We start from the raw sequence: 9568 nt of genomic DNA, 5'->3' as shown, positions 1-9568 counted from the left end.
AACAAAAACATTTTCAAAAATGTTTTATTCACGTTTAAATTGTTTGGTTTTTTAAAATGTTTTCAAAACATTAAAGTCAAGGTTACAAAAGTATTTTTCCTGAATTTTTACTTTTTCTCATTAAATAATGATATATTTATATTCTAAAAGAAATAAACACAAATTATATTTACTTTTTGAACCTTTAATACAAACCCATATTCAATATGCATGATATGTTAATCACATATAAAATTCCATTCTCGGTACAAGTTTTAATTTATTTTCTTTCAAGTCACCGGATTGTTAAAGGTTGAAAACGGCGTCTAATCCATTCACTGAATTTTAAAAGAACAGTATCACAGAAATCCTATGTTCACTGTATCGGTCGAACAGAGTGGCGGATCTATAAGACTTAGTTAGAATCACATTCACTGAAAAGGCTGATAAGGAATCTGCCCCTCGGAAAGAATAGCACAACCTGTAAAGATAAGGAAAATTGTGTTTGTATCAGCGTTCTACATCTAATGTATCTTAAGATGATCAATGAAAATATACAAAAAATATTTTAAATAATTATATCAAATTTAAGTTCTTTCCTCATTTGCATTGAAAAAATCAGAAAAATAATTACTTTGACAATATTATTGAAGAGTAATAGTATTTACGTACACCTTTGCCTTCACCAAAGGCGGGTCTTTTGAATGTGGGAACTTGAAAATACGGATGATGCAACCAACACCATGCTGTAAAGAAATTTCATTTTTAAATCAACATATTGTTTGATGATTAACATTTCACAAAGACAACGAATACTTGTATCAAGGATATAATTGTGTTGCCTTAATAATGAAATATTCAAATCAAATATTTATATAACCTTAACGCTTTGTCATTGCTACATACTGTACATTTGTACAAAGTTATTGATCATGCACTGGTAGTATAAAAGTGGTTTTTAAATGATCTTTTAAAGTCTTTGATAAAGGAATAATTCTTACCATTCAAAGTTAATAAATCCCGAGGTTATTATTGTGGTTTTTATGGTGCAAAGTCTTCTCATTCAAATCGGTACGGAGTAAGCGCGCACATCTTGTTTACCAGAATTCAAAATTTGGCCTAGATAAGCAGCAAACCACTATACTCTGTAACGCGCTGCCCAGCAGGAGAATTGCATAATAGGTTATCATGACACTGAAACTGACCAGTGTGCCAATCCCTATCTAATGCTTCAGAGTAAAATTCTGGGAGTGGATCACAGATTTGATAAAGAAGATTTTAAAAAAAAAAATGACATTTAAGAGTTTTATTTAATGCTTATGTTTTTATACATTTATTTATATATATATATTTTTGTTTGCATATCCTTTCATTTATTGATTTTTTTTATTTGTTTAATCAAAGGAGTTTATATAAATTATGACTGTTTAATCAATAAGCCAAAACTAGAAATCATTATAAAATACCGGAAAAAATATTTCACTTAAAAAAATTCTACAATTCCTAATTTTAACACTATTCTTTCTATATATTCTTTTTTTCTTCATAAACTAAATTTAAGGAAAATCGCAATCATACATTATTTGAATGTTTTAAGAACATTTTGAAAATAACAGCAGCAATGAAAAATGAAGTCTTTAAAAAAACACGTTAAATTTAATGTTTTAAGATAAATTCTCACAACATACTCTTAAAGTTACTAAATGAATTAAATTGTGCCGCAATTACATAAATGTTTCAGAAACATTTTGAAAATGTTTCCAGAAAATGTAACAAAAACTATAATTAAAATGTTTCAATTGTAGTGAAAATAATTATTTTAGTTAATGTTTTAAATAAACATTTTCACTGCCTAGGCCGAAAAATATCCTTAATTGGATGTTTTTAACTAACAGCGATATTAAGAATGTTTTAAAAATATTTTAATATGTTCCTTACAAATGTTTCAGAAACGTATATGCAATGTTTTCGATTTACACACAAAGAATGTTTCATTTCATGTTTTAAGAACGTTTTTAAAACGTTTTATAAGATCTGTAATATTTGGAAGCTATAAATACCCTTAAATGAATTAAGAATGTTTCGAAAACATTTTGACAACGTTCCTTCCAAATGTTTCAGAAACGAATTTCTGCAACGTTTCAGATTTATGGAAAAGGAATGTTTTTAGAACGTTTTTAAAACGTAATATAAAAATCTTTGATATTTGAAAGCTAAACAAACCTTTTGAAACATTTTTAAAACGTTTCAAAAATATTTTAGAAAAATGTTCCAAAAGGATTTAATCATAAGCTTCTTGAAAACATTTTAAAAATGTTTTTAAAATGTTATAATGAGAAGACGAAATGTTTTAAAAACATTTTTAAAATGTTTAGTCTGAAATGTTTCGAAAAAACCTTTTTACAACACCAATAAAATGTTTTGAAAATGTTTTGTGCTACCTGGGATCATGTCAATTGCTATCTGTGTAAATATCGGTCAACATTTTACACTAAAAGAAGTGAAATTTTGTCAGATAAAAAAAATTAAAATATATTTTCCCGTAAGGTTCTAAAAAGTAATAATTTATCGAAGAAAAATAAATGAATAAACCACTACTGATTATCAATGTTGTTATTCAAGACGCCCTCAAAGATACAAGTATTAGTTTTGCTGAATATCTGCTCACCCAGAGCCAGTATGAATATTGACTGTTCACATTTTATGGACATCACATAAGAATAAAAATTTTTAAGGTTTATAAGGATAAGGATTAGGAAGTTTATAAGGAATTATATGTAATAACTATTTATAAAATATATTTTGTTTTAATTAGGTCTTGGAAACTTTCGCAAACTGAAAAATTAAATCATTTTAAGAAGTTCTACTTCATCGTCTTAAGTCTTTAGTAACTTTTATCGATGAAACTTTGAATTCCGCTAAATCTTGACAATTACAACATTTTCTCAATTCCAATGAAGTGTACCGTTTTGCGTTACGTCACATCCTAGTAAACGCCTCCTAACCACAAGCTTTACGTTTCTTGTTTATGTTTTACCATGATAATTTGTTACAGGAACAACCGATCAGAGAATCAGCAAAAAGGAAAAACCTCCAAACTGCGGTTTAAATATATGTTTAGGCGTATGCAAAAACGGCACACTTCAGTGGAATTTATAATAATTAACCTCAGTCGTAAGATTTTGTTGTTTTGCTTGCCAAGGAAAATAATGTTTGTCAAGTTAAAAAAAGGGGGTTTGAGAAAAAATAAGGGTGGGTCACAGATTTATTTATTTCGAGTATCATTTAAAGCTATATTCTGAGATTCGACTGGAATTGAACGCATGCCTACGATATTATGGTCCAATAATCTGATAAAGCGACTTTTTTATGGCGAAGTGAAACATAAATGTGTGCTTTATTCTATTATATGTCTGAATGCTGAGAAAAAAAGCTTAAGAATTCGATTGACAGACTGCTATTCTTTATACGATGACAATAAGGCAACAGATAAATGTATATACAACAAAGATCTTAGTTGCACTTATCAATATCGAAGATAATCGGTAATCGAAAATTCAAGTGTTTATATTTAGAGTCAGTGTAATTTTCTTAATGACAACAACAATAAGGATAAGAAATCCACGACGTTCAAATCTCTTTAACACACGGGAATCCTTGTCACCGCGCGTTAGAATACACAGTAGGCACCATATGCATTTTCAATACTTAAGGAACAACAAAATGTAAATTGTTTTGACACAATTTAATCAAGATTTTTTTATTTTATATCAAATATTCAATTATTAATTAAGGACAGGGTTTTAATGTTTGGTTAGTTGGGACGAAGTGTACACAAGTTATTACATCAGGAACATACAAAGATGTATAACGAGTCAAACCGCGTACGAATTAATTAGAAAGTTATCCCCCTTTTCAAACCAGCAAAATGTTGAAATCAGACGCTTTTTTTCAACACTAAAGCAATCAAAATCCATCACGCTACTAGAACCGAAATCATGCCGCCAATTAGAACGAGAGTGACCAAGAGAACGTCCAGGAAGCGGAGGGAGAGCATGGACACCCCATCGAGAGGCAAAGTGCACCGGTGCAGTCAAAGCACTAGGCCCAGGACAAAGTTCACGCCAACATGCCAGGGCCCGGCCGAGGCAACAGACGCCGGTGGAATTCCCCAAGAAGCTCTTCCTATGCCATCCAATACTATACAACCTACGCTGACACCACAAATAGATCAAAGCATCCCTGAAATCCCCAGTGGAAGCGGTGAAAGTCAAACATGCATGCAGCAAGTGCGGAGCTAACCACCCAAGTGCCAGGTGTTCAAAATAATGGTTCATTATATTCTTTGGGCACAACAACAATCAAGTTACAAAATGTATGAAAACATTTAGTTGGATATTCTGATTGTAAATTCATATTCCATTGTTTTAAGTATGGTTTTAATCTCCAATTTGGGCCCCGCGAATCTTGTAACCTCCCTAGCCTCAAGGCTAATACAGTAATAGCTGAAAGTAAAATTCAAAAAGAAGTAGCATTAAAACGAGTTGCAGGCCCTTTTGTTCACCCACCATTTCCAAACCTGCAGGTCTCCCATTAGGCCTTGTGCCTAAAAAAGATGGTGACATGCGACGCATACATCATCTCTCTTACCGATAAAACAAGTCAATTAATGATTTAATTGACCCTGAAACATGTAGGGACATTACAGTGATATAGATCAAGCTGCCGAAATGATAGCTAAGGTGGGGAAGGGGGCCTATTTAGCTAAGACGGACATTACGTCAGCATTTAGGCTGCTCCCAGTATCCCCAGGTGACTTTTTATCTGCTTGGTTTCAGATTTCAGGACAAAATACTATTTTGATAAAATGTTACCTTTTGGCTCTTCAATTAGCTGCGCATTATTTGACAGGTTTGCATCGTTCCTACATTGGCTCACTCAAAACTACTCCCAAAATGATTTGATAATTCACTACCTTGACGATTTCCTCCTCTGCGGCCCACCAGGCAGATCCACTTGCCACAATGCCTTAAATTTTTTTAAATCCATATGTTCAGATATTGGTGTCCCAATTGCTCATGACAAAACAGTCGAACCTACACAAGTGCTAACATTCTTGGGAATAGAATTGGACACGGTCAATATGACTATGAAACTCCCCTCAGAAAAATTAAAACCAGATTAATGGCGTATTAGAACACTTTTTTGAAAGCAAAGAAAGTCTCCCTGAGAGAAATGCAGTCACTTGTTGTCTTATTAAACTTTGCGTGCAAGGTCATTGCCCCTGGCCGGGCGTTCTGTCGCCGCCTTATAAATTCAACAATAGGTATTACTAAACAACATCAGAAAATAAGGGTAACAAAGAACATAAAAGCTGACCTCACAGTATGGAAAACTTTTTTGCGATCTTACAATGGTATATCGGTTATATTTACCCAGCCCTTGATTCACAATGACACAATTCAACTTTTCACAGATAGCTCAGGGGAACTAATGGAGGGTTTGGTATTTACTTTAGGGGGAAATGGGATTGTGGGGTCTGGCCAAGCCTAAGAGTTGAACAAGGTATTACTAAGGACATGACTTTCCTGGAATTTTCCCCGTCATGGTTGCTATTATATTATGGTAGAGCCACTTTGCCAATTCCAGACTTGTCTTCCAATTGACAACATGTCAGTTGTCCACATCATTAACAACTCAACGTCTAAATCTGATAGTGTCATGAATCTTGTCCGCAAGCTTGTGTTAATATGCCTAAAGTCAAATATCTGTATTAAGGCCTTATATATCCCCACAAAACAAAACTTCATTGCATACTCCTTATCCCGATTTCAGTGGGACAGATTCAGGCGACTGGCACCGCAGGCAGACCTAGGGCCCAGCCCACTACCAAGCCACATCTGGGAAATATAAACCTTGAAGCCGATCGATTACTACAATGTAGAACTATCAACACATCAAGCATATTCAACAGCGCTGAACAAATTTCAAAACTTCTTTTCAGAATTTAATTACCAAATCATTTGGCCAGCAGCAGTGCAATAGCTTGTGATTTTTATTGGTTTCCTGTCACTAAATAATATGTCATACAGAACAGTATCACTGTACCTAAATGCAATCTCATACATACACAAAATACATGGCTTTCAGGACACAACAAAATGATTCATAGTTTCTAAAACCCTGGAAGGGCTTCGTAGATCAGTAGATACAAACAAAGACCAAAGAATCCCTATTTCATTTGAGCTTTTTCACAAAATTATCCATTCCTTGCCAAATGTTTGCAATTCCGGATATGAATCCGCTCAAGGAAAATAATGTTTGTCAAGTTAAAATCCGCTCTTTTCAGCAGCATTTACTCTTACATTTTATGGTTTGTTAAGAGTAAGTGAAACAATGGCACTCAATTTCTCAGACATTACAATAAAGAATCAAAACCTTTGCCAAATTACTATTCAAAGGTCTAAAACGGACAAAATCGGACAATCTGTTATAGTAGATATGGCCTCTTATATGGAATCCATTATCAGCCCAATCACAATCTTAAATAATTTTCTGCTTTTAAGGGAGGGGTTACAAAGAAATGACAAGCTTCTTATACATCTAAATTCTAAGCCCCTTACAAAGTACCAGTTTCAAGCCATTTTACAGAAAGCATTACAATTCATTGGGGTCACAGGGCACTTTAGGTCACATAGTTTCAGAATTGGCATGGCAACCGAGCTTGCCAAACAAGGTCTCTCGGATACTGAAATAAAAGCAAAAGGAAGATGGCGGTCAGCTTCATATTAAACTTACATTAGGAGACAGAAAAGTTGTCCTCTGTGATTGTAGCACCTACTTACTCTACCAAAGATTTTTCAGGTACCCCAACCATTTCGATACTCGGATCATCAATTCCATTCTGGGCAGGCCAGCATGCTGCAACCTATCGATCAAGGGGAAGTAACCTTAATTTACCTGCCACAATTTCTTAGTTAGGGCGTAGGGGTATGCTTTGGGATCAGTTTGACAAAGCAGTTTCGGATTATTTACTTCAGTATCCTACACCCAAATTTCTATTGATACACCTTGGGTCTAATGATTTAACTACACCAGATTTAACAAGCATCAAATTATTCATCAAATACAGTGCAGTCTGTATCGCTATAACACACTTCTCCCAAGTACCACTTTAATTTTTTCTTCGATATTACCTAGGCTGTACTGGCATGGTGCCCCCCCCCCCCCCCAAAGCAAGTGCAAAAATTAACAGGAAAAGGCTCAAAGTTAACAAGTCTATCAAGAGGTTTATAACTCCTGAAGTTAATGGCTGTTACATAAACAATGGCTCAACCATTAAAATCTCGGAAATACAATTGTTCAGGCATTATTGTACCAAATTGTCAAGAACTAGTCTTGGGGTTTACCTTAATAACCTGCAGTCTGCTCTACACATGTTTTTAAACAAGAGAACCAATGTATATCCTCCAAATTAACTCAATGTTTTATTACAAGTACTTAATTCATTATTAGTTATGTAGACACTTAGAGGGGTAATACGGAAATATGTGGTGGGGTCCTTGAAAAAATCCATATTGGGCGAGGCGTAAGCCGAGCCCAATATGTATTTTTTCAAGGACCCCACATATTTCCGTATTACCCCTCTAAGTGTTTACATAACGAATTTATCCTGCCAATGGTTCTCTAAAAGATTAAATATATAATTATAGAATCGATAAACCGCTTTCAATGAGCGTCCAAGCAAGATGTTCTGCATCCATAGTTGTCGTCATACGCATAGTGACGTCAGTTATGAAGCTCCATGCGGGTCACGTGAAAGCAGTATATTGATGATGTGTGGTTGGTAAATTTGAAAAATATGGTGGGTATGTCACGTAGAAGGGGCATATTAGCAATGTGAGGTGGGTAGACAGCATAACATCGTTTCATGCAGTATTGCTCTCAACCGATGAAATTTCACGATTTTTATTAGAGGCAGGATAAAGTGTCTATGTCCTGTGGCGGGGACTGGGGGATACTTTTGTGTATGTTGGGATCAAGTGGCCCCATAACCTGGTTGTCTCCCCTTCCTGCCTCAAAGCAGGGGGGCGTTTTAGTATGTAATACATAAGTACATGTAGCACATAAATTGTCTAAAGTAACATTATATGGTAACATCCGTGGTTAATGGCCTGTCATGGCTGGTTCCACATCCACCTCGCACAAGCGGGGGGAGGCCACAGTCTGGTAAAGTAAGTGGGAACACAAGGTGGAGACAGGAAGAAGGGCAGTCCCGCATTCACTGGTCAAGAACGTGGTGACCGTTCGGATCGGGCACTTGTGCTTACACTCGGCCCCCCATGTGCCCATGTTATTTTGTTACATTTGTAGGTATCCCCCGTCCCCCACAAAAAATTGCGGCCTTTTTATCTCCAATTATGTTGATTGTAACAAATGTGTGTTTTTGTGCTCAAAATGTCAATAATAAAGTGATAGAACTTAATACAGGTGTTTTCATTACAGGTGTTTACATGATAGGATGGGTCTGATCTGAGTTGTCTGTATGTCTTCTATCTTAGTAGTGGATGGACTCGAAGCAAAGCGTTTGCGCTGCAAGTGCATTGTATGAGGGTAGTACACTAAGCGGAAAGTTGTGTAAAGGGATCATGCTTCCTGTATCTATAATTAATAAAAATTTACAATGTTAAATTAACGCAAAAATACAACAAATGTGCATTCGAGATTAATTTGTCACTTTTTACTTTGCAAAGTTCTTTTGCGTTTTTTAAGTTTGCAACATAACAAATGTCACAAACGGCTCTTACGTCTATAAAGCACACCAGTTTTGAAGGGCTTCAATTCATAATTTGGGATGCTTTCGGTCGAATAACACACATGACCGGTACCATGCCGATAAATTATCATATCGCGCTACACAAGGTGTTTTATAGGACCGAAGCCATCCTAAAATATGAATTCAATGCTTAAAAAGTTTTTAACCTGTTCGTCCATCAGTCTGTTGTTTGTTTGTTGTCCACAAAAAAATTTATCTTGCAAATTACATTAGAATAGATGGAGCAATGGCTTTCATATTTCACGGGTGTATTCTTAGTGATAAGACCTGTTTTGGTGTACCACCTTCCACCTCAAAGACTATGTTTATTAAGGAATGACTCTAATTCTTGGCCAAATTATCGAGTATAATATGGTTTGGGTCAGTTTACGCTTTATAATACGCGAAGCGGATTATAAAAAAGCGTAAAATGACCCAAACCATATTATACTCGATAATTTGGCCAAGAATTAGAGTCATTCCTTATAATTTAATTTTAAAATAATTAAACAACCGGGGATGTAAAATTGTGTTGTTTTTATGAGAGTTCAAATTTTACACATCTAAAAAGTCATGATATTTGCAATATTTTACACCGGTATTGAATGCTGAAAATATTGTTTGCTAGAACAAATGATTATTTAAAAAGCCCCAAAAGAGGCACACATAATCTTGTGTACAAGTACCCAGTTAACTATTTTAATACCCTGTTTTATGGGCATCTGTCTGTTATGTACGTATAAGTAACTAATTACAGTTACTGGTCAGATTAAG

At 34.8% G+C, this 9568-nt stretch overlaps 1 long non-coding RNA gene across 1 annotated transcript; it reads right to left on the bottom strand.

The window, feature by feature from the left end:
* Positions 1-254: 254 nt before the first annotated feature.
* LOC134271211 (uncharacterized) lies at positions 255-1227 on the bottom strand. The gene is made up of 3 exons (XR_009992978.1): positions 981-1227; positions 652-725; positions 255-460 (listed from the first exon to the last, which is right to left on the bottom strand). It is a non-coding gene; the product is annotated as an uncharacterized LOC134271211 (long non-coding RNA).
* Between the last annotated feature and the right edge of the window lie 8341 nt (positions 1228-9568).

This window comes from Saccostrea cucullata, unplaced genomic scaffold (assembly GCF_032062105.1).
Source record: "Saccostrea cucullata isolate Sc308-1 unplaced genomic scaffold, CSIRO_AGI_Scuc_v1 ctg1136, whole genome shotgun sequence".
In the NCBI taxonomy this organism is placed as follows: domain Eukaryota; kingdom Metazoa; phylum Mollusca; class Bivalvia; order Ostreida; family Ostreidae; genus Saccostrea; species Saccostrea cuccullata.
The sequence above is the reverse complement of the archived record's forward strand: the minus strand, read 5'-3'. Positions and strand labels throughout refer to the sequence as shown.